The sequence below is a fragment of the Bombina bombina genome, chromosome 12 (assembly GCF_027579735.1).
Source record: "Bombina bombina isolate aBomBom1 chromosome 12, aBomBom1.pri, whole genome shotgun sequence".
Lineage (NCBI taxonomy): Eukaryota > Metazoa > Chordata > Amphibia > Anura > Bombinatoridae > Bombina > Bombina bombina.
The window spans coordinates 58,278,317-58,303,896 of NC_069510.1; the positions used below are offsets into that span (position 1 = coordinate 58,278,317).

At 41.5% G+C, this 25,580-nt stretch overlaps 1 protein-coding gene across 1 annotated transcript in view; it reads right to left on the reverse strand.

Annotated features, from left to right (window-relative positions):
* The window catches only part of LOC128642875 (histone deacetylase 6), a 338,039-nt gene extending 322,284 nt beyond the window's left edge, over positions 1-15,755 (reverse strand). The window contains exons 1-2 of the mRNA XM_053695741.1: positions 15,695-15,755; positions 15,499-15,591 (exon numbers count right to left, since the gene is read on the reverse strand). The gene's annotated coding sequence lies outside the window, so the exon portion shown is untranslated. The remainder of the gene's footprint in view (positions 1-15,498; positions 15,592-15,694) is intronic.
* Between the last annotated feature and the right edge of the window lie 9,825 nt (positions 15,756-25,580).

The window sequence follows — 25,580 nt, forward strand, 5'->3', positions numbered from 1 at the left end:
CCTACTGAGTTCACATGCCCAACTCAATTTATCCATTGTATTTCAACCAGTATCTGTCCCCTGTATGACTATAGATGTTCACTTAATACATCCATTCTATTTTAATCAGCATTTGCCCCCTGTATGACTATAGATGTTTACAGAGTCCACTCTGATTAGGAAGTGTTACAAATATACCCAATTAGATAGACCAGCAGGGAGATACATGTTAAGCTGACGCATAACCAGGTAACAGCTCGTCTTTGATCACGATAAGCTGTTGTGTATATTGACTATGTAACCAATAGTAAGCCAGCCCCCACGAGTTCCTCCAACCAATCATTGGTTACAGTAATCAACATTACATTTGACCCAACATTCATAACTCACATCTGTCTCCGCTATTCGTATAGCTATAGATGTCTATAGTATTCACATATAGACTGAACAAATCCGATCTTGAATTCTAACATATAACCCAGTTCTGACAAATCAGTAGGGAGACACATCCTGAGCTGATTCACAGCTCATCTTAGACTACGATTAGCTGATATGTGTAAGGACTATGAACAGCTAGTGCTCCCAAGTTCTTTCGATGAAATATAGGCTATAGTAAACTAAGCCGTGATCAGACCGGACTAAGATAAGTCTATGGAGATGAATTCCGAGCGATGAACAATCTCTGATACTCTAAACTAAAAACATAGGACCATAGACCCATACGGAAAGTGCAGCACATATCCACTTTCACTCCCGTATTTTCATTCTAAACGCAGCCCGATACATTCAACGATCAGCTGTGTTTTGTTTTGTCCACAAGCCAGGCGTTATGAGCCAATCAGATTCTAGTCTTTCTAAATAACAGGCCATGCAAGCTGATACCAGACCCAGATAAAAACGGACAAATAAAATATTTTTTCATCTACACAAAAAACGAGTCAGATTAGGACATCATCTGGTTTTTATTTATGCAGCCCGATCTTTGGGTTTTCATTTAGAAGTTTTTAAATTCAGCTCGGCTCATCTTGCGATCAGCTGAGGTTTATTTACTAGACACACAGCAAGGGCCAATCATATCCCAGCTACCCAAATGATGTGAAACAATCACAGGCCACTTATGCCGAATCCAGACCTAAAGAGAAATGAGTTTATAAGCTGCCTTTTTTGTCACTGACATACACTAATGAATCTATAAAATACATCCAAATGAGTATTTTTTCGAAATGAATGTACATATTCTAAATAAGAAGTAATATCGAAATGAAAGTTTGAGTACTTCCGGTTTTTCACTTCCGGTTTTTCAACACGCCCCAATTAGATTTATTTGAGAGGGTATATAAAGCTGCCAGTCACTATACAATACCAGTCTTGATAAAGGCCCCCAAGCTGGGCCGAAACGCGTTGACACATAGCTGGTAAGCTCTTTTCCTATTTCCTAACAGTTTTTTGGACGTTTTGCACATGTTATTTTGTTTTTATAGGACAGTATTACAGAGGAAGGGAAAGGGACTATTAGGACCAACAGGATCACCATCACATCAAATCTTTCTCACCATCAGGAAACAAGTTTGCTACACCACGACACTTTTCACCACCAAGAAACAAGTTTGTCCTTTATGGTTTACATTTGGTTGTGATTTTTAGTTTGGATTTTTTCAACCCACAATCCATTGGTTTTGGAACTTTCACTAAGCGTAGGATATCACCAGGATTTTATTGGATTTATTTTTATATTTTACACATTTTTCTTTTTTCATTTTGGAATTTTTTCACATATTTTTGTTTTTTTGAATTTGTACTGCTAGCACGTGTAGTATTCTTACCCGCTGGGGTCTCAAACATTGTTTGGCTAAATACCAACCAGTTTCCCAACTGCATACAAGTGTTTAACACATATTGTCCACACCTGTTTTCAGATGGCCCAATACCAGTGATTTTAGCATATTTTATATTCATTTATATTTATTTACTGTTAGGTGGATCCACATATTTTGTTTAGCAGCAGAGGAGGAGCGAGCTGGAACAACAAATACCCTTCGAAAGGAGGCCACAAATTCAGGGTAATTTGAAATCACAGGTTCATTAGTCTCCCACAAGGGATTAGCCCAGGCAAGAGCTGTGTCAGAGAGTAACAAGATGAGAAATCCCACCTTAGCTCTGTCAGAGGGAAACGCCTGAGGTAACATCTCAAAGTAAATGCCCACCTGGTTCAAAAATCCTCTGCACTGATTAGGATTGCCTCCATAACGCTGAGGTAGAGGTGCAGAACCGGACATGCTCCTGGTAGGATTAGGTGCAGCAGCGGAAACAGGAGCAGCCATAACTTGCGGGACACTTTGGTCCAAGTGCGCAGTGCGAGTCAGCAGGGTTTGCAGGGCTAGTTCAAATTGATCCAAGCAGTGATCCTGTTCATCCATCCTGGAAATTATGGCAGGTAAAGGTGGATTATTAGCACCATCAGGATTCATGGCCCTTGCGTAATGTCAGGATGCCAGGAATCAGACTGAGTCGAGAAGTGCAAAAATAATCACACCTTTATTAATAGCAAAAAATAATAAAATGTCCACGAGTCAAATAACAAGCCAGGAATCAAAACCAGAGCTGGTAGTCAGACGAGCCGAGTCAGGAGCCAAAGCGAGTAGTCAGACGAGCCGGAATCAGGAACAAGGAGAACAGCAGAGTCAGGAACAAGCCAGGGATCAGGAAACAGGAGGGACGTCAGACAGCCAGGTTATACACAGGAGCTCTCACAAACAGGTCTGAGAAAATGCAAGGGCAAAGCATACTGAACAGAGGCCCTTTATATAATAATGACATAACAATTCTGAGACTGCATCCTGTCTCACACGGATGATGTACACCAGTCTGGCCATAAAAGGAAGTGCAGGAATTGAGCAGCATCACACAGTATGCACCAGAGTCAGCAAGAGAGGTGAGTAAAATGACTGCCAGCAGCACATGGCAAGCAAAACAGGGGAAAAACCCTGACATATATTGTTATAGTGCTAATAGTAGCACCACATCTACCCCAAGGCGAAAGAACCCATTTTTATTAACTTACTTTTCTCTTTAGTAATTGAATGCTCTTTTTTTTGTCAGGGGTATCTCACTCACATTGAATCGCTACATACATAGTCTTCCTTAAGCTAATGATGGATTTCAAAGTGAGCACATTATTTTTATATGCACACGTTCTGAGGCTCCCACTCCTTCTGAGCATGTGCACAAATTCACAGTATATATGTACAGTTACAGTATATATGTACAGTTACAGTATATGAATTTAGAGATTTGATGATGGCTGTTACATGATACAGATGGGAGGGAAATTGGATTATCTTTGAAATTTGCCAGAAATAATTTTATTGCTTATTTCAAATTCAAATTAAGTGGTATTGCATTGTCTTTTTATTGTGAATTTTTCAATTCCACTGTATTTAGTGATCCTTAAAGTGAAGGTCAATTTCGATGAATTAGAGCCCGGTTTTTAATAAACCTATTAAAAAGCACTTTAATTCATAAAAAATTGACATTTCACTCCTTTTCTTCAAAAACGTACCTTTTGATCCTGAAAGCCGCTCCAGCGAATCCCCTGGCGATCGGGAAGCCTCTTCTTACATCAGAAATGACGAATCCGATTTCCTCCAATCATGGCTTTACCCCCGGGGGGATCATGGCCTGTTGCAACACCGTGATTGGAAGAAGCCGGATTTTGGAGCCGCAAAGAGGGCTTGCGACAGGCGGAGAAAGCGCTGCAGTGGCTGTCAGGATTAAAAGGTAAGTTTTTGAAGAAAAGGAGTGAAATGTAAATTCTGATGAATTAAAGTGCCCTTGTTTTTTAATAGGATTATTAAAAACCGGGCACTAATTCATTGAAATTGACCTTCACTTTAAATTGCTATAATATAAATAATATAGACTTCAATATCTCTTTAACACCAGATGGTCAGGGCCATTTAAAGGTACTTGAAACACAAAATGTTCATGATTCAGATAGAGAATACAACTTCTAATTTACTTCTATTATCTAATATGCTTCATTCTCTTGGTATGCTTTGTTGAAGGAGCAGCAATGCACTACGGGTTTCTAACTAAACATATAAGTGAGCCAATGACAATCGGTATATATATATAGAAACATAGAAACATAGATATTGACGGCAGATAAGAGCCATAGGCCCAGCAAGTCTGCCCGACCTTACCTAACAGTATAAACTTATCTAGTTCGTAGGATAGCCCTATGCTTGTCCCATGCATTTTTAAAATCCCCCACAGTGTTTGTTGCTACTACCTCTTGAGGAAGTGTATTCCATAAATCAATCACTCTTTCTGTAAAGAAGTGCTTCCTCAAATTACTCCTGAATCTACTACCCTTTAGCTTGAGCTCATGACCCCTTGTTCTTGAATTTTCCATTTTATGTAAAATACCCACAGCCTCAGTTTTACTAAACCCTTTAATGTACTTGAAAGTTGCTATCATATCACCTCTTTCCCTTCTCTCCTCTAAGCTATACATATTTAGGTCATTGAGCCTATCCTGGTAAGTTTTATTTTTTAGACCATGTACCATTTTGGTAGCCCTCCTTTGCACAGATTCAAGTTTGTTAATATCCTTCTGAAGATATGGCCTCCAGAACTGCACACAATACTCAAGATGAGGCCTAACTAATGATCTATAAAGTGGCATAAGAACCTTACTATTTCTGCTGCAAATACCTCTACCAATACATCCAAGCATTCTGCTAGCCTTACTCGCTGCATTACTACATTGTTTACTAAGTTTTAAATCATCTGAAATAATAATTCCCAAGTCCTGTTCCTCGTCTGTAACAGTCAGTAAAGTGTCATTGAGTCTGTAATTAACATTTGGATTTTTCTTCCCTAAATGCATTATTTTACACTTTGCTGTGTTAAACTTTAGATCCCAGTCATTTGTCCAATCCTCCAATTGTTGTATATCACTTCTCATTTTGTCTACCCCCCCTGGAACATCCACTCTGTTGCAAATTTTTGTATCATTTGCAAAGAGACATACTTTCCCCTGTAGCCCTTTGCTGATATCGCAGATAAATATGTTAAACAAAACAGGCCCCAGAACTGACCCCTGAGGAACACCACTAGTAACAGCCCCCTCTGCTGAATGAACTCCATTTACTAAGACACTTTGTTTTCTGTCCTTAAGCCAGCATTCCACCCAGTTCACAATTTTTGAATCTAGACCAAGGAGATATAGTTCGTGAATAAGTTTAAAGTGTGGGACGGTGTCAAATGCTTTGCTGAAATCTAGATATGCTACATCAACTGCTCCTCCCTTGTCTAATACTTTTGTTACATAATCAAAGAAGTCAATTAGATTAGTCTGACATGATCTCCCTGAAGTAAAACCATGCTGATTTTGGTCCTCTAAATTGTTTGTCTTTATGTAAGTCATAATTCTTTCTTTTAAGAGGCTTTCCATTAATTTCCCTACTACTGAAGTTAAACTAACTGGACTGTAGTATATATATATATATATATATATATATATATATATATATATATATATATATATATATATATATATATATATATATATAGGGAGTGCAGAATTATTAGGCAAGTTGTATTTTTGAGGATTAATTTTATTATTGAACAACAACCATGTTCTCAATGAACCCAAAAAACTCATTAATATCAAAGCTGAATAGTTTTGGAAGTAGTTTTTAGTTTGTTTTTAGGTATAGCTATTTTAGGGGGATATCTGTGTGTGCAGGTGACTATTACTGTGCATAATTATTAGGCAACTTAACAAAAAACAAATATATACCCATTTCAATTATTTATTTTTACCAGTGAAACCAATATAACATCTCAACATTCACAAATATACATTTCTGACATTCAAAAACCAAACAAAAACAAATCAGTGACCAATATAGCCACCTTTCTTTGCAAGGACACTCAAAAGCCTGCCATCCATGGATTCTGTCAGTGTTTTGATCTGTTCACCATCAACATTGCGTGCAGCAGCAACCACAGCCTCCCAGACACTGTTCAGAGAGGTGTACTGTTTTCCCTCCTTGTAAATCTCACATTTGATGATGGACCACAGGTTCTCAATGGGGTTCAGATCAGGTGAACAAGGAGGCCATGTCATTAGATTTTCTTCTTTTATACCTTTTCTTGCCAGCCACGCTGTGGAGTACTTGGACGCGTGTGATGGAGCATTGTCCTGCATGAAAATCATGTTTTTCTTGAAGGATGCAGACTTCTTCCTGTACCACTGCTTGAAGAAGGTGTCTTCCAGAAACTGGCAGTAGGACTGGGAGTTGAGCTTGACTCCACCCTCAACCCGAAAAGGCCCCACAAGCTCATCTTTGATGATACCAGCCCAAACCAGTACTCCACCTCCACCTTGCTGGCGTCTGAGTCGGATTGGAGCTCTCTGCCCTTTACCAATCCAGCCACGGGCCCATCCATCTGGCCCATCAAGACTCACTCTCATTTCATCAGTCCATAAAACCTTAGAAAAATCAGTCTTGAGATATTTCTTGGCCCAGTCTTGACGTTTCAGCTTGTGTGTCTTGTTCAGTGGTGGTCGTCTTTCAGCCTTTCTTACCTTGGCCATGTCTCTGAGTATTGCACACCTTGTGCTTTTGGGCACTCCAGTGATGTTGCAGCTCTGAAATATGGCCAAACTGGTGGCAAGTGGCATCTTGGCAGCTGCACGCTTGACTTTTCTCAGTTCATGGGCAGTTATTTTGCGTCTTGGTTTTTCCACACGCTTCTTGCCACCCTGTTGACTATTTTGAATGAAACGCTTGATTGTTCGATGATCACGCTTCAGAAGCTTTGCTATTTTAAGAGTGCTGCATCCCTCTGCAAGATATCTCACTATTTTTGACTTTTCTGAGCCTGTCAAGTCCTTCTTTTGACCCATTTTGCCAAAGGAAAGGAAGTTGCCTAATAATTATGCACACCTGATATAGGGTGTTGATGTCATTAGACCACACCCCTTCTCATTACAGAGATGCACATCACCTAATATGCTTAATTGGTAGTAGGCTTTCGAGCCTATACAGCTTGGAGTAAGACAACATGCATAAAGAGGATGATGTGGTCAAAATACTCATTTGCCTAATAATTCTGCACTCCCTGTATATATATATATATATATATATATATATATATATATATATATATATATATATATATATATATATATATATATGCAGCCAACAATCAGCAGCTAGAACCTAGGTTCTTTGATGCTCCTGAGCTCTCCTGGATAAACCTTTCAGCAAAGGTTAACAAGAGAAGGAAGCAAATTAAATAATAGAAGTAAATTGGAAAGTTGTTTACAATTGTATTCTCTATCTGAATCATGAATGAAAATGTGGGTTTCATTAATAATCTGTTTTATGTCTTTCTGATATTATGTAAAGTGCTGAGTTGTCAGACAAGCTAAGTATTTTCTAAATTTGGCTGTTAATGATCTACTTGTTCATGTGCATATGAGTCTCTCAGTTTATTCACAGATAACCATTAACCATGGCCTAACTTGTCTCGCAGCAGCGTTTGATACACTTGTCAAAGTTCTGAATATCCTAAATAGCAGGAGTTTAGATTTTTACAAATGTTAGTAAAAATGAAAAAGAGGTTGCACCTTCCAGAGGTGAAAGGGCCATTATACGTTGAGATGTTTGACAATGAGTTCCAGGTTTAAAGTAGGGCTCGACAAACCCAGGAGCCACTTGTGCCTTAAAATTAGGCCCCAGTACCCTGGTTTAGAGTCCCCAAGACACCATTGAAAAAAATGAAATCACTTCATCGTCCAAGACACAACAAATCACAGTCTATTCCATTCACTAATCATATTCTGCTTTGACTATTACAAATTTACTCTCTTGTGCCTTCCAAGCTACTGCTTGTCCCCAACATGAGTTTCTCTGCCAGACTCCTCTTCCTCAAGCACTGCTGCACGTCTCTGCGAGACAGTCTAGTCAAAATTAAACTTTCATGATTCAGGTAGGGCAATGCAATTTTAAACAACTTTCCAATTTACTTTTATCATCAAATTGACTTTGTTCTTTTGTTATTCTTTGTTGAAGGCTTTGTTGGTAGGATCATATGATGATTTCCAAGCCTTTGAAGGCGGACCTCATACTTATTTCTTATTAGCTTTTCCCAGCTGGACAGTGCTAGCTCATGTGTGCCATGTAGATAACAGTGTGCTCACTCTCGTGGAGTTATGCATGAGTCAGCACTGATTGGCTAAAATGCAAGTCTGTCAAAAGGGGGCAGTCTGCAGAGGTTTAGATACAAGGTAATCACAGTGGAAAAAAGTATATTAATATAACTGTGTTGGTTTTGCAAAACTAGGGAATTGGTAATTCTAAGTAGACTGTCCCTTTATGAATAAATGATTGATTCTAACATAAAAAGTTCTAACACTGCACCCTTATCTGCAAAAAAAATACCCTACCTGCTCTCTCCCCTCTGCCCATGACCTACTTCTCATCTATCCCTAATTACTTCCTCATACCAGTCTGCAAGACTTTTCTCACACTGCATCTATTCAGTTGAACTCCATGCCTCGCTCTGTGACTTGCTTCTAGCTTTAATTTCTTTAGGATGTAAGCTCACAAGTCCATTTCCTGTCAATCATCTCATGTAAAGGTGGCTTACGGCGAGCAGCAAGTGCCAGGCAGCACCCTCTACCCCACATTGTTAATGACAATATCATTTATTGCATGTTGCTATTTTACAGGGAGTGCAGAATTATTAGGCAAGTTGTATTTTTGAGGATTAATTTTATTATTGAACAACAACCATGTTCTCAATGAACCCAAAAAACTCATTAATATCAAAGCTGAATAGTTTTGGAAGTAGTTTTTAGTTTGTTTTTAGTTATAGCTATTTTAGGGGGATATCTGTGTGTGCAGGTGACTATTACTGTGCATAATTATTAGGCAACTTAACAAAAAACAAATATATACCCATTTCAATTATTTATTTTTACCAGTGAAACCAATATAACATCTCAACATTCACAAATATACATTTCTGACATTCAAAAACAAAACAAAAACAAATCAGTGACCAATATAGCCACCTTTCTTTGCAAGGACACTCAAAAGCCTGCCATCCATGGATTCTGTCAGTGTTTTGATCTGTTCACCATCAACATTGCGTGCATCAGCAACCACAGCCTCCCAGACACTGTTCAGAGAGGTGTACTGTTTTCCCTCCTTGTAAATCTCACATTTGATGATGGACCACAGGTTCTCAATTGGGATTCAGATCAGGTGAACAAGGAGGCCATGTCATTAGATTTTCTTCTTTTATACCCTTTCTTGCCAGCCACGCTGTGGAGTACTTGGACGCGTGTGATGGAGCATTGTCCTGCATGAAAATCATGTTTTTCTTGAAGGATGCAGACTTCTTCCTGTACCACTGCTTGAAGAAGGTGTCTTCCAGAAACTGGCAGTAGGACTGGGAGTTGAGCTTGACTCCATCCTCAACCCGAAAAGGCCCCACAAGCTCATCTTTGATGATACCAGCCCAAACCAGTACTCCATCTCCACCTTGCTGGCGTCTGAGTCGGACTGGAGCTCTCTGCCCTTTACCAATCCAGCCACGGTCCCATCCATCTGGCCCATCAAGACTCACTCTCATTTCATCAGTCCATAAAACCTTAGAAAAATCAGTCTTGAGATATTTCTTGGCCCAGTCTTGACGTTTCAGCTTGTGTGTCTTGTTCAGTGGTGGTCGTCTTTCAGCCTTTCTTACCTTGGCCATGTCTCTGAGTATTGCACACCTTGTGCTTTTGGGCACTCCAGTGATGTTGCAGCTCTGAAATATGGCCAAACTGGTGGCAAGTGGCATCTTGGCAGCTGCACGCTTGACTTTTCTCAGTTCATGGGCAGTTATTTTGCGCTTTGGTTTTTCCACACGCTTCTTGCGACCCTGTTGACTATTTTGAATGAAACGCTTGATTGTTCGATGATCGCGCTTCAGAAGCTTTGCAATTTTAAGAGTGCTGCATCCCTCTGCAAGATATCTCACTATTTTTTACTTTTCTGAGCCTGTCAAGTCCTTCTTTTGACCCATTTTGCCAAAGGAAAGGAAGTTGCCTAATAATTATGCACACCTGATATAGGGTGTTGATGTCATTAGACCACACCCCTTCTCATTACAGAGATGCACATCACCTAATATGCTTAATTGGTAGTAGGCTTTCGAGCCTATACAGCTTGGAGTAAGACAACATGCATAAAGAGGATGATGTGGTCAAAATACTCATTTGCCTAATAATTCTGCACTCCCTGTATATCTGTCATAGTACTGGGTAATATCAGCATTTGTTTATAAAGCACCCGCATAATTCAATTTACTGCGACTTTCCACAACCTCTTTATTAATCATATTCCTCCTGCCCACCCCTCCGCATTCTTTATACTGGTCCTGGCAAAATGCTCCTCGTTCCTTATACTGATCCTGACAAATGCTCCTCGTTCCTTATACTGGTCCTGACAAATGCTCCTCGTTCTTTATACTGATCCTGACAAATCCTCATTCCTTATACTGATCCTGACAAATCCTCATTCCTTATACTGGTCCTGACAAATCCTCATTCCTCATACTGGTCCTGACAAATCCTCATTCCTTATACTGGTCCTGACAAATCCTTCTCATTCCTTATACTGGTCCTGACAAATCCTTCTCATTCCTTATACTGGTCCTGACAAATCCTTCTCATTCCTTATACTGGTCCTGGCAAATGCTCCTTGTTCTTTAAGTATAAAGAACAAGGAGCATTTGCCAGGACCAGTATAAGGAATGAGAAGGATTTGTCAGGACCAGTAGGTCCTGACAAATCCTCATTCCTTATACTGGTCCTGACAAATCCTCATTCCTTATACTGGTCCTGACAAATCCTTCTCATTCCTTATACTGGTCCTGGCAAATGCTCCTCGTTCTTTATACTGATCCTGACAAATCCTCATTCCTTATACTGGTCCTGACAAATCCTCATTCCTTATACTGGTCCTGACAAATCCTCATTCCTTATACTGGTCCTGACAAATCCTTCTCATTCCTTATACTGGTCCTGGCAAATGCTCCTCGTTCTTTATACTGATCCTGACAAATCCTCATTCCTTATACTGGTCCTGACAAATCCTCGTTCCTTATACTGGTCCTGACAAATCATTCTCATTCCTTATACTGGTCCTGACAAATGCTCCTCGTTCTTTATACTGATCCTGACAAATCCTCATTCCTTATACTGATCCTGACAAATCCTCATTCCTTATACTGGTCCTGACAAATCCTTGTTCCTTATACTGGTCCTGACAAATCCTTCTCATTCCTTATACTGGTCCTGGCAAATGCTCCTCATTCCTTATACTGATCTTGACAAATCCTCATTCCTTATACTGATCCTGACAAATCCTCATTCCTTATACTGGTCCTGAAACGCGTAGATTTGCCCTCCTGAGTGTGTACCAAAAACCCAGCGGACAAAATATTTTGGGAACTAATACAAGCCAACCTTTCAGAAGCTCTTAGTTGGTAACACGCCATTGTAACCTAAAAGCGCTCAGATCCAGTTAGCGCAACAGACTTCACCTGTAATTACGGCAATCTGAAACGCCTGCAGACCTTACTAAGGTACAAAGTTTTCAGCACTTCCAAAGCTTCAGGATTTGCACAGTAAATTGCTGTATCACAGACTACACCTAATGCTGGAAAACATCCAGCGAAGATCCCGCATCTGAAATCAAAGACCCAGAGACTCCTGCAAACCCTACGGGAGAAAAAAAAGCTCCAATCATCTATAAGGGTAAACAGTCTCAGCGATCGACGGATACATTGTTCATCAAAAACTGAAACTCCAGCAAACCTCAAAGAGGTATATAGTTTCAGTCTCTCCAAAGGGACATTGTAACCATCGGATATTTCCTCCCACACACAGGCTGTGAGATTGCTCCAGCCAAAGAAAAATACTACAGTATATCATTTTAAAATTTGGAGGAAAAAAAAAAAAAAGATTGTTTCAGTTCATCTACTACAAAATATCCACATACAAAATCCACACTGAAACTTTCTCAAAGAGACTTCTTCATATTGAAATATCGCTAACATCAAAGCGATATTCTTTTTCCTTCCTTTTATCATTTTTCATTTAACATAAAGGCTGAGCGCTCTTAACCAATCAGATACCTCATATCTCGGCATCTGTCAGCTAACCTGAGAGATTGACAAATCCGGAAACCTCTCCTAAATGTGAGTACCTTTACACGCCCAGCCCAACTTTAGCAAGATAAAACCAAAAAGTGTGACTTTAATTACATACTTAAATACCCTCCAAACTAACGGAGCAATATATACGTCCTTTTGTTCTAAAGGTACTAAAGTGAAATACGAGACTTTCCCAAAATACATTGGTCATATTGAACGCTTACATTGAGAGTAAAATGTCCACTCAGAGAAATGCTTTTATCCTGTGTTGTATTACTATTTTTCATTTTTTAAATGAAACCTATTATATTTTAAAAAAAGATAAAGTCTATTTGTCATAAAATACTGTACCACTATTATCTGTATTAACGATACAACTTATATGGTATTAGAGCTCTATACCAATGTTTTAATGTGATTTTATTCCTTATTGTATACACCATTCTATAAAACAAATATTTGTATTAGTATAAGATACATAATTTTTCTTTCTTTTTCTATATCTATTGAGACAGTAATCATTTATTTAACCCTATCATAAAAATTGATATCACAATTTAGCTCCCCTCACTTTGATCTTTTCTCTTATACTGGTCCTGAGAAATCATTCTCATTCCTTATACTGATCCCGACACATGCTCCTCATTCCTTATACTGATCCTGACAAATCCTCATTCCTTATACTGATCCCGACAAATCCTCATTCCTTATACTAGTCCTGACAAATCCTTCTCATTCCTTATTCTGATCCTGACAAATGTTCCTCATTCCTTATATTGATCCTGACAAATCCTCATTCCTTATACTGTTCCTGATAAATGCTCCTCATTCCTTATACTGATCCTGACAAATCCTCATTCCTTATACTGATCCCGACAAATCCTCATTCCTTATACTGGTCCTGACAAATCCTTCTCATTCCTTATACTGGTCCTGAGAAATCCTCATTCCTTATACTGGTCCTGACAAATCCTTCTAATTCCTTATACAGGTCCTGACAAATCCTTCTAATTCCTTATACAGGTCCTGACAAATCCTTCTCATTCCTTATACTGGTCCTGACAAATCCTTCTCATTCCTTATACTGGTCCTGAGAAATCCTTCTCATTCCTTATTCTGATCCTGACAAATGTTCCTCATTCCTTATACTGTTCCTGACAAATCCTTCTAATTCCTTATACAGGTCCTGACAAATCCTTCTAATTCCTTATACAGGTCCTGACAAATCCTTCTCATTCCTTATACTGTTCCTGACAAATCCTTCTCATTCCTTATACTGGTCCCGACAAATCCTTCTCATTCCTTATACTGGTCCTGACAAATCCTCATTCTATATACTGGTCCTGACAAATCCTTCTCATTCCTTATACTGATCCTGACAAATCCTCATTCCTTATACTGGTCCTGACAAATCCTTCTCATTCCTTATACTGGTCCCGACAAATCCTTCCCATTCCTTATACTAGTCCTGACAAATCCTTCCCATTCCTTATACTGGTCCTGACAAATCCTTCCCATTCCTTATACTGGTCCTGACAAATCCTTCTCATTCCTTATACTGGTCCTGACAAATCCTTCTCATTCCTTATATTGGTCCTGACAAATCCTCATTCCTTATACTAGTCCTGACAAATCCTTCTCATTCCTTATACTAGTCTTGACAAATCCTTCCCATTCCTTAAACTGGTCCTGACAAATCCTTCTCATTCCTTATACTGGTCCTGACAAATCCTTCTCATTCCTTATACTGGTCCTGACAAATCCTTCTTGTTCCTTATACTGGTCCTCACAAATCCTTCTCATTCCTTATACTGGTCCTGACAAATCCTTCTTACTTCTTCTGCTGAGGCTGGCACCCCCTCCTCTTTTCTCATGCTGAGTTTGTAGGCCTTACATAAATAATCCTCATGCTGGGTCTATAACCTTCCTTATTCCTCATGCTGGGTCTGGCAACCTCTCTTCATGTCTAATGCTGAGCCTGTAGGCTCTCTTTATTCCTCATTTTGAGCCTGTAGAACCTCCTCATGCTTGGCTTGGCAACTCCTTTTCATTCCTCATGCTAAGCCTGTAGCTCTTAAAGGGCCACTAAACCCAAAATCTTTCTTTCATGATTCAGATAGAGAATACAAATTTAAACAACATTACAATTTACTTCTATTATTTATTTTGCTTCATTTTTTTAGATATCCTTAGTTGAAGAAAAAGCAATGCACATGGGTGAGCCAATCACACAAGACTTCTATGTGCAGCAACCAATCAGCAGCTACTGAGCATATCTAGATATGCTTTTCAGCAAAGAATATCAAGAGAATAAAACAAATTAGATACCAGAAGTAAATTAGAAAGATGTTTAAAATTGCATTCTCTTTCTAAATCATGAAAGAAAAAATGTGGGTTTAATGTCCCTTTAATTATTCCTCATGCTAAGCCAGGCAGTCCATCCTGATTTTTTTAATAGTGAGTCTGTAGACCCTCCTCGTTCATAATGCTATACCTGGCATCCCCATCTTCACATTCTGACACTGATTTACACCTCATTTGTGATATGTATTGAGTCCACCAGCTTCTCATTCCTCACTCTGCTTCTGTCCTCCCCTTTCTGATGCATTATGTTAGTTATGCCCACCCCTCTTCATTCCTTTAAATTTTCTCATAGTTATCCTGTCCAAGTTCCAAATTTGTCAGTTGCTACTTCCCACTTTTTGTTTATTCCTCAAGCTTCTCATTCCTCTAACTGCTCCTGATCACACCTGCTTATTCCTTTATCTGCCCCTGGCTACCCCTGCTCATTCCTCTAACTGCTCCTGGCCACCCCTGCTCATTCCTCTAACTGCTCCTGGCCACACCTGCTCATTCCTCTAACTGCTCCTGGCCACACCTGCTCTTTCCTCTAACTGCTCCTGGCCACACCTGCTCATTCCTCTAACTGCTCCTGGCCACACCTGCTCATTCCTTTAACTGCTCCTGGCCACACCTGCTCATTCCTCTAACTGCTCCTGGCCACACCTGCTCATTCCTTTAACTGCTCCTGGCCACACCTGCTCATTCCTCTAACTGCTCCTGCCAACCCCTCCTCACTCCTAATACGTGTACTGCCCACCTTTCCTCTTTCTGGTTACACAGACTGTTCTCTGTCTCTTCCAGTAATTCCCTTTTACTTTTCAAGTCATTTCCACATTACTTTCCCCTACTGTTCTATCGCCTGTGTTACATGTAATTATCCCCGCCCGTCTACAGCAATAACCCACAGAGCTCCTATCTATCCAATTTCTCAAACATACAACTTTGACTTACTGGTCATGCAGAAGAGGAAGCCGAAAGTGCTCGGAACTCGGAGACAGGAAGCGGCCCAGTAAGAGGCTGAGCTCTGGAGAAAGAGGCCGGGCCCTGTGATAGGAAAGAGGAGGAGAAACGTGACAAGTCCCGGACCCGGGCTGTTAGAAGGAGGGCTCAGTGTGGAGATAAAGTTGCAGACCGGTGCTTCACTTACTCGCTGTAATTTAAGGACCCGTGATACCGGGGAAGGGCGGATTTACAAGCGCAGCACGAGTCCTCTCAGACAGTGTATAAATATAGCAAGGGAACAGGCACACAAAGCTAGTAATTCGACCGACCTGCCACAAGATGGCGCTGATGTTAAGCATAAAACTATCCCCAAATCTGCTAGCGATTAGCGATACATAGAGGGACACTGGCTTCACCAATACTGTCAATGCTATTCTGTTCATCTGATTCACTAAAACTCACTCTGCGAGCTTCAGTGATAGAATAACAGGAAGGGTGTGCAGTATATTAGGAAAATGTGTCAAGTAAAATCTGTTTTGAGTGAAAGCTTTTATTGTGCACATGCACGCGAAGCATATTTAGACATGCTTATGTCACCCGCATTCTAAACAGGGTGTCTGCTCAAAAAGCAAGCATTGTTTTGTATCAAAATGCAGCTCACCATTAACTCTTGAGTAGGCGCACATTTTAAAATGCTAGTTCCTGGAGCATATCTAGATATAAATCACAGTATTCAAAATAGTAATGCGCTTATATAACAGAGACAGCAAAGTAAAAAAAAAAAAACTTCATAATAATTCAGATGGAGCATGCATTTTTTTTTTAACAACTTTCCAATTTCTGTTGTCCAAATTAAGTTGTTCTCTTGGTATCTTTTGTTTAGTGTAAATTCATGTAGGCGGATAGCTTAGGAGTGTGCACTTGTCTTTTAGTAGTCTATGGCAGCAGCATTTGCTACAATGTGTAGCATTGCTATAAACATTGTTGCAAACATTGCTGCATTATGGTTAAAGACCTGTAAATTAGACAGTTGTGTTAAATCCCATGTTCTAACTATCCACTCTATTTAAATGGACATTGTACTTGAAAATTGTTATTGTTTAAAAAAGATAGATAATCCTTTTATTACCCATTCCCCATTTTTGCATAAGCAACACTGTTATATTAATACACTTTTTACCTCTGATTACCTTGTATCTAAGCCTCTGCAGACTTGCATTTTAGCCAATCAGTGCTGACTCATGGTTAACTCCAACGTCATGAGCACAATGTTATCTATGTGGCAAACATGAACTAGTGCTGTCTAGCTGTAAAAACTGTCAAAATGCACTGAGATAAGAGACGGCCTTCAAAGTCTTAGAAATTAGCATATGAGCCTACCTCGGTATAGCCTTCAACAAAGAATACCAAAGAGAACAAAGCACATTTGATGATAAAAGTAAACTGGAAAACAGTCCTGGTGTTACAATTATTTTTGCTGGAAATAAAGCATCGACACTTGTGCAGTGTTTAACTAGCAGCTATAATCATAAAACCAGGACTGTTGATGGTGCATTAAGAATGGAGTTGGCGGGGGACTTCCGGTGCGCGGGCGATACAGAAGCAGCATCGCTGCAGAGCTCCGTGACTCCCTCGCGAGTTATAATTATTTAAATCAAAAACTGACACCTGTGCTCCTTAGCCCTTGACAGGGATCGTGTCTGGGCAATTTAAGAGCAGAATTGCAACAACTTTATTCCCCGACGAAGCCCTGATTTTGGCACTGAAGGTGCGGAGTGATAGAGCTGAACCTCCGGCGGCCATCTTGGCCTCCCCCTTACTGTTTTCCCGTCTTGGCCTCCCCCTTACTGTTTTCCCGCAACCGGAATCTAACAGTGTGTGAGGCGCTCGCTCACAGTAATCAGACCATAGCTGGGCATCCTACTTACCGTCTGGAGTAACCTAGAGGCATCGCATAGGCGGCTCAAGACGGAAGTGACCATACATATACCCCTCAGAGCCACGTGGAGCAGATCACACTGTGCGGCAGGGACAGAAGCTGAAAAGACTCAGCGTGCCACCTGGAGACTTATACTATTTGTAAGCAGTGGCCCCTGTTGTTTGAGTCGAGGAGAAATACCCGCTGGGGCCGGTGATGCACATTCTGGACACCGTGGGGGAGAGGAAAGGGCGCGAAATCTTAGGCGCTTCATTTCTTCAGCACCCATCTTTGTGGCTGGATCGAGGCCTCACTGGTAACAACTATAAGCTTTGGGCCGCCCTCGCCCCCATTTTGGGACATCTTGCTGCAACACCGGAGTCTGGAGACCTGGACTGAAGGTGAGCACACGCATAATTAGCAGGGCTACGTGTGTGAGACCCAGGGATTATAGCTTGTGTGGGAACTCAATGTGTTATCACAGGCCAGCTTTACTTGTGTGCAGTAGCCCCAAGACCTACTGCAATAACGGCAAAGAGTGGAGCCGTGAAGCCTACGGCACCATTTTGGTTGGCAGCTGCCATAACTGCTATAATGAACGGAGCTGGAGACACATAACACAGGCAGATTGCAGTCATAGATTCTCTCCCCAGCACCTACACGGGCCCCAACAAAACTGGTAAGACACAGCCTGCTTGAATTAAACAGCACTTTCCTCACACTCAGACAACCTAGACCCACTGGAGGGAAACTAAACTCTTTTTCACCCAGGCCGCTGCCTGACTATAGCTTTTAATCAGACACTTCCCATAATCAGAGCAGCGGATTACAGAGTTGTGGGAACCTGCCATGAGCCCTTTGTTTGGCCTCTGCTGACCGAGCAGAATCTGTTTATGGGCTGTGGTGGCTCCAGGGACAGCGACAGCATATGGACACTGAGGAACTGTGCAGAATAAGGCTCTTTTAATTAAAACCACGTACACTAAAGAGCTTCACTTATTTTGCCCCCCATGCTCTTTTACAATATCTTTTGTGTGACTGATAACCTGCAAATGAATCATAAATAGGGTGTCACCACCATACATAGTAGAATTGTTCCCTAACTTCCTATAGAAATCATTTTGTGAAACGCATTTATCTGTATGTGCTGATTTTGAACATAACTGTGGGCAAGGTAATATATTGTTATAAGTAGACTTGGAAGTGATTGGGGTGGATGGTACTTGTACAAGGGACGGTCTGCATAGGCCTGAATACCACCTGTGTCATAATATTAATGCTATAGCTCTCCTGGGGATCGGGGACTGAAGAGGTGTCTCATAGAGGTGCTCATTGATACATGTGAAGCAATAGCATTTTATTTAGACACTTGCGATCTTTATTCCCCAGGGAGCCTAACTTTAACAGCTCTCCCACTGGCTGGGACCAGGCAAATTTGATAGCACACCCCCTTAAACTACTCAACGCCTTCTCACAGACACGTGGAAAAATACGTTTACACCTTATATCGATAAATTTCTAGAACCCTCTAAAATGTCTGGTAGGGGTAAGACAGGTGAGAAAAGACAGAAAAATACTGCAGATAATACATCTGCTCTCACACCGAAAAATAATGACACCATACCTGAAACCACTGAATTCCATGCCATAGCACAGCAGCTTATTTCGCTTTTTATGCCAAAGATGGACAGCATTCAGAGAGGTGTAGATACATTAGCAGGCGAGGTTAAGCAGATAACAGCTTGCTTTAATGAGGTGGAGGAAAGTATCTCAGAGCTAGAGAACTTTGTTTCACACACAAGAAAGGTTGAGGACCGAACACACCAGAACCAAATTTTATATCAGCGCCTAGAAGATCTAGAAAATAGATCCAGGCGAAATAATGTCCACCTTGTGGGTTTACCTGAATCTGTTAAACCATCTGAAATAATACACTTTATTGAGCATGACCTATCATCTCTGCTAGGCATAGCAACAGGTACTTTGAGGGGCAGTGTTGAAAGGGCGCATAGAGTGGGCCCAGAAAGACAGAATCCCAGAGAAGGGCAGCCTCCTAGGCAAGTAATGATTACATTTTTGCATTTTCAAGTAAAGGTGCAGGTACTCTGAGCGTATCGTAGACTTTGCCTCCCTGATGTTTGAAAATTCTAAACTCCTGCTCTTTCAGGACTACTCTGCGGAACTGATGAAGAAAAGGAGAGAGTTTTCTGCGATATGCTCATCCCTGAATTAGGGAAGGCCGAAAGGTATACCTACTATACCCGGCAAGGCTGAAATTACTAACAGACAACTGCCCCAAGTTCTTTGACTCTCCCTCGGAGGCGCAAGCCTTTCTGGGGGAGACTCGGGAACAGTCTGGTAACTCTCGCAGAGAAGCAATGCAAGTTGACCCTGACTGAGAGGTGACACAGTTAATTAGAGTTAAGAACATTGTGTGAAATACTGATGGGTTTTGTTATTAATACCTGCTATCTTGCAGTTGCTGCTTGGTGTATTGCACTGGGTGTCAGTCAGATATGTACAGAAACTGTACAAGGTGAGAGGGCTATACCCTCTGATAATAATCTGATGCATCACCCACGGCAATATTCTGCAATCAGTGATTGGCATAGGGGGGGTAAGTTGGTTAATCATGCACTTATAAAAGTCGGGCTCATTGCCCTGTTTAAAAAACTGTTGAGAACCAGAATCAAGATGGTATCTAGCTTAGCCATTTGGAATCTGCTAGGCTCCTGTTATTTGACAATGTTGAAATGATTGAGGGTAGTATTTGCAAATACTTTTAAACAACTCTTAATTACAATTTTGTTTCTGCTCTTCCTGCTGACCTTGCAGGGGGGATGTTTTTTTTGCTCAAGTGGGGCCCCAGGTCGTCGTGTAACCCATGACACAAGGTGTAGTTTCATAGACGCGCATGTGCCCTAAGGTTATTTACCTGGCCGGAGAATGGGACGACCTGGACACCTCGCTGATATGTATTTCATCTTATATATATCTATGTTAAAAAAAAATTTGTCTGTATCACTTGCTGCTGCTCATAACATTTTTTTTCACTTTGGGGAATGGTGGACTACAATCTCAGATGTCTGTAGTTTTTTTTTTCTTTTTTTTTTTGCCATCTTAATAGATATGTAATTTTCTTGGACAAAGTTATCTCCGGGGAATTTCGCCCTGAAGACCAGTGGGAGTACATGAGGTCTCATGTCCTTACCAAAGACCATTGGACAATTGATGCACAGCATCAACATCTTAAGCTTTTTTTTTTCAATTTTACAAAATATGAATAGAGATAACCCTCCAATGGCTGGATGCATGCAGGGGACCCTCCCCACTGGTGGGACTAATGTTGGTCCCCCTTTTTTTTTTCTCTCTCCCTTCCTCGCTTCCCCCTCCTCCCCTCCGCTCCGCGGGCACTATGCTCACTGGTTCTGGAAGATTAAATAAATGATAACTAAATTTATTACCTGGAATGTTGGAGGAATCCATTCACCAATTAAAAGAAAGGCCATACTCACACACCTACGTAAACTACATACTGATGTTGCCCTTTTACAGGAGACGCACCTGACAGACTCTGAACACGAGAAACTGAAAGCAGACTGGGTGGGCAGTGTTGTCTATGTATCACACACTAGCTCTAGCAGAGGCTTGATTATCCTCTTTGGTAAAAAACTGGCTATAGACATTGTTAAAACGCACAAAGACCCTAAGGGTTGTTACCTCATTGTTCAGATCAAATTGGGCTCTCATCTCTACACCTTGTGTAACTTGTACGCCCCCAATCAGAAGAGCACCATATTTTGGACCCAACTCACCAGAGTCCTTACACAACACCTAGGCACCAAGATTATACTGGGGGGAGAATTTAATCTGGCACCCGACCCAATGTGTGATAGGCTGCGGACTCCAGGGTTCTCCGCAGAGGCCAATAGGCCTAAATACAAGGGACGGTTTGAGAAAAAGATTTTCAGCAACCTGGAAAAGGAACTTGGGATATGTGATATATGGCGGTTGCGCCATCCAGAGGCTAGAGATTACTCTTGCATATCTAAGGCTTCATTGTCCAGGATAGACCTCTTTATGATCTCTGATCCGATTATTTCGCTGATCCAGCAGGTCAGGATTCATGACATCATCATGCACTGATCATGCACCAGTGGAACTCACGCTACGCCCTAACAGACACCCCGCCAACAGAAACACTTTGAGATTCCCTAGCTATCTCAGCACTTCGGCACATTTCAAACAATTCCTGGCTCAGTCCTGGAATGACTTTTACACGGATAACCTGTCCCATGCAGGGAATCCCCAACTGTTGTGGGAAACAGCCAAGGTGGTCCTAGCGGGCAACATAATCTCTTATCTGGCAGATCTGCGCCGTAAGACTCAGTTTAAATATGTGTAGTTGGAAAAGAACCTGGTGGTAGCATACAGGGAATACTGTACTACTAAAACTAGAGAGCTATACAACGCTTACATTGTTACTAAAGAAAGCGATCTGGATGCATTCATATCTCAACAGGCAGCGTCGGGTCTAATTAAAACGGCCTCTAAATTTCACAGATTCGGAAACTGCTGGCCTCCATAATTAAATCCCGGACAGCAAAAAGAGACGTTGTCTCCTTAAAGCATGGAGGGCAGATGCATACTACTCCCATAGATATCATCAAGGGATTTGCAGATTATTACACTGCACTATATACTAAACAACCGACATGTCCGGCAGCTGTCAGTGACGCATTTTGGTCCTCCTTGAATCTGCCTCGGCTTAGCAGTGAACAAGTAGACCAACTGAATTCTCCTATCACGAATGAGGAGTTGGACAAGGCCATAATGAACATGGCACTGGGTAAAGCACCGGGCCATGATGGTTTGCCTGCTGAATTCTACCATTTATTGAGGCCTAATATATCCAAAACGTTATCGAAGCTGTACAACAGATACTTCCAGGATGGGCTCGTACCATCCTCGACCTTCTCCGCAGCCATATAACGCTCATTCCCAAAGTTGGGAAAGACCATTCTTTACCGGAATCTTACAGACCCATCTTACTGCTGAACGTTGACTATAAGATTCTAATGGCAGTGTTAGCGGGACGTTTGAAGATACTTTTGCCATCTCTTCTTCACCCAGATAAGACTGGATTTGTATATAAGCGTTCATCGGCGGTCAATCTGCGTCGGGTTCTGCAGGTCATCGACTTCTGCTGGAGGAGAGGTGAGGGACAGCACAGAGAGGATATGTCGGGGGTCTTCCTGCTATCCTTGGATGCGGAGAAGGCCTTCGACAGAGTGGAGTGGGACCACTTGGGCAATACCTTGATGTGTTTCAATATTACTGGACCGTTTGCACAGATTATCCGAAACATATACTCACGACCGATAGCCAGGGTTCTTGCCAATGGCCTGTTCTCACCTGACTTTGTCCTACAGAGGGGCACGAGGCAGGGTTGTCCCCTGTCTCCATTGCTCTTTGATCTGGCACTGGAGCCACTGGCCATTAGGCTTAGACAAACTTTCCCAGGCATTGCGGTACACGGCAAGCCTCAACATCTGGCCCTATACGCCGATGATATGATGTTATTTGTGGAAGATCCTGCTAAACATATTCCCAAAATTCTCAACATTATTCAGGACTTTGGAGCCTTCTCAGGCTACAAGGTCAATGGAGGGAAATCAGAGATACTGTGGCTGAATAAGCATCCCAATAGTAAAAGGACTTACCCCTTCATGGCAGTGGGGAACAAACTCACATATTTAGGTATCCACCTAGATAGGAACCCTCAAAGCATGTATGACTCTAATCTTTTGAGCCTATGCGCTGATGTGTGTAGACAACTTCAGCAGTGGAGCTCCCTGCCCTTGTCCATCATGAGGCGAATCAGCCTTATAAAAATGGTCACACTTCCAAGATTACTTTACCCAATGCTAATGTTACCCTTTTTATTACACAGAAGAGATCTGAGATCTTTGAATATGGCGATCAAAACATTTGTATGGCAGGGAGGCAAACCTCGAATTGCAGTGAAATTCTTGCAACAACCATACAACCATGGTGGCCTCGGCCTCCCAAGCATCAAAATGTACAACTGGGCGGCATTGATTAGGCTAGTCCTGGACTGGCAGCTGGGCACTTCCCATTTCTGTGATCTCGATTTAGAAAATGCGGCACTGAGACCCTTGGATCTATCATACCTGCCATACTTGAAGACAAGTGAGACACCTTCACATATCAAATCTTCCGTTCTTTACAAAGGTCCACTAGCCGCCTGGCGCATATAGTGGGTAATTTAGACTTCCCAGCAGGCACAGATACATTACCTTTTCGTCAATGGAGAGAAAAGGGAATAAGTACCGTGGGAGACTTACTGGACCCTCTGTCATGCACAGTTCGGACGTTTAGTGACCTAAGTATAACGAATCGACAAGCTTTGGCTTTGGAACACAACTGCAGATCCTAGAGAAAATATTGATATGTCACACCTGATTGCTTAAAAGCCTTTATTACTAGAAAGGATTCATGCAACCAAATGATTATAATTAGGGTTTACAGATTACGTGGCAAACTCACACAGTATGAGCTGTAGAGAGTTAAGGTTATTGTGAAGGAAGGAGATAATGCCAGGTGGAAATAGATCAAGGCCAAAATCTCCTGCAAAGCAAACACACAACACCAAAACACAAAAAACGTTGCAGCAAAGTAGAAAGTCCAGAGACAATAACGCATCAAAATAATGAGAAGCAGGTAAAAATGGTTTTAGGCAGTTCAAACATACAGGACAGTAATGTCAGACAAGTGCTTTGTTAAGCGGTGGTACCTGAGACACAGAGGGACTGTACTAGGCGTCTTGTTCCAGAGCTCCGGTGTGATGTGTGGAGCTGAAGCCGGAGAGACCGGAAGTGACGTCACGGAGCAGCGGAGCTGTGTGAAACTGACAGGCAACTTGCAATAGCTGGAGAGAGAGGAGCTGCAACAAACGGTAAGATTCCCAGGTGCTGTAACAAAACGTAGTACTTTACCCCAGTGAGAATGAGTGGAATTAGGTGAAGCAAAAGATTCAAGTTGCTGGAGGGAAATTGCTTGCTGAGTAGATTTGGCAACCTTGATTGTAGAAAGTATCTTATAAGAGTTGAAAGCAGCTTGCGAATGAGCTTGCTATGCTGGCTCAAGGAATGAACAACAATACTAAGCACAGGGTAATTGGTGAACACCTGTCTTAAAGGACTTGCAGCCAATCAGGAAGAAAAGGGTGTAACTAACAGGAGGAAGAAGGCAGGAACCCTGACAGTACCCCCACATCAAGGGAGCTGTCCCACAGCGACAGGTCCTGGTCGGTCAGGATGGCGTCGATGAAACAAAGACAGGAGTCGGGGGGAATTGAGATTAGAAAGCGGTTCCCAAGTATCGTCATCAGATGAGTAGTTCTTCCATCGGACAAGATATTGCAAAACACCATTCGAATATCTGGAGTTGATGATGGAATCAACCTCATACTCATCCTCCGCTATAGTAGCAGGAACAGGCGGCAGTAGGACTTGATCATTCCTAGTGCGGATGTAAGGCTTCAACAACGACACATGAAATGTCGGATGAATCTTGAGACTAGGTGGAAGTTGCAGTCTAATAGCATTGTCGTTGATGACCTTTTGAACAGGGAAAGGCCCGATAAAGAGAGTGGCCATCTTCTTGGATGGAATTTGTAGTCTCAGATTCTTCGTGGAGAGCCAAACAAGATCTCCTATGGAGTACTGAGGAGGTTTTCGTCTCCTAAGATCATAGTAGTGTTTCTGAGACTCTTGAGCTTTGAGGATGTTCTGTTGGAGCACATCAAAATTTTGTTGGAGAGAACCATGTAACTCATCGAGTGAAGGAGAATCCAGGGAAACAATAGAAGAAAGGGTAAAATCTGGGTGATAGGCGTAGTTAGCAAAAAACGGTGTCATCTTGGTAGAAGAATTGATTGAGTTATTGTAAGCAAATTCGGCCATGGAAAGGTAATTGACCCAGTCATTCTGATGGTAGGAGCAGTAACATCTCAGATAATGTTCGAGCCACTGGTTCAACCTCTCCGCTTGCCCATTCGTTTGGGGGTGAAATGCAGTAGTGAACCGGTGGTTGATCTGAGTCAATTCACAGAGTTTAGACCAAAACTTAGAGGTGAATTGAGTGCCTC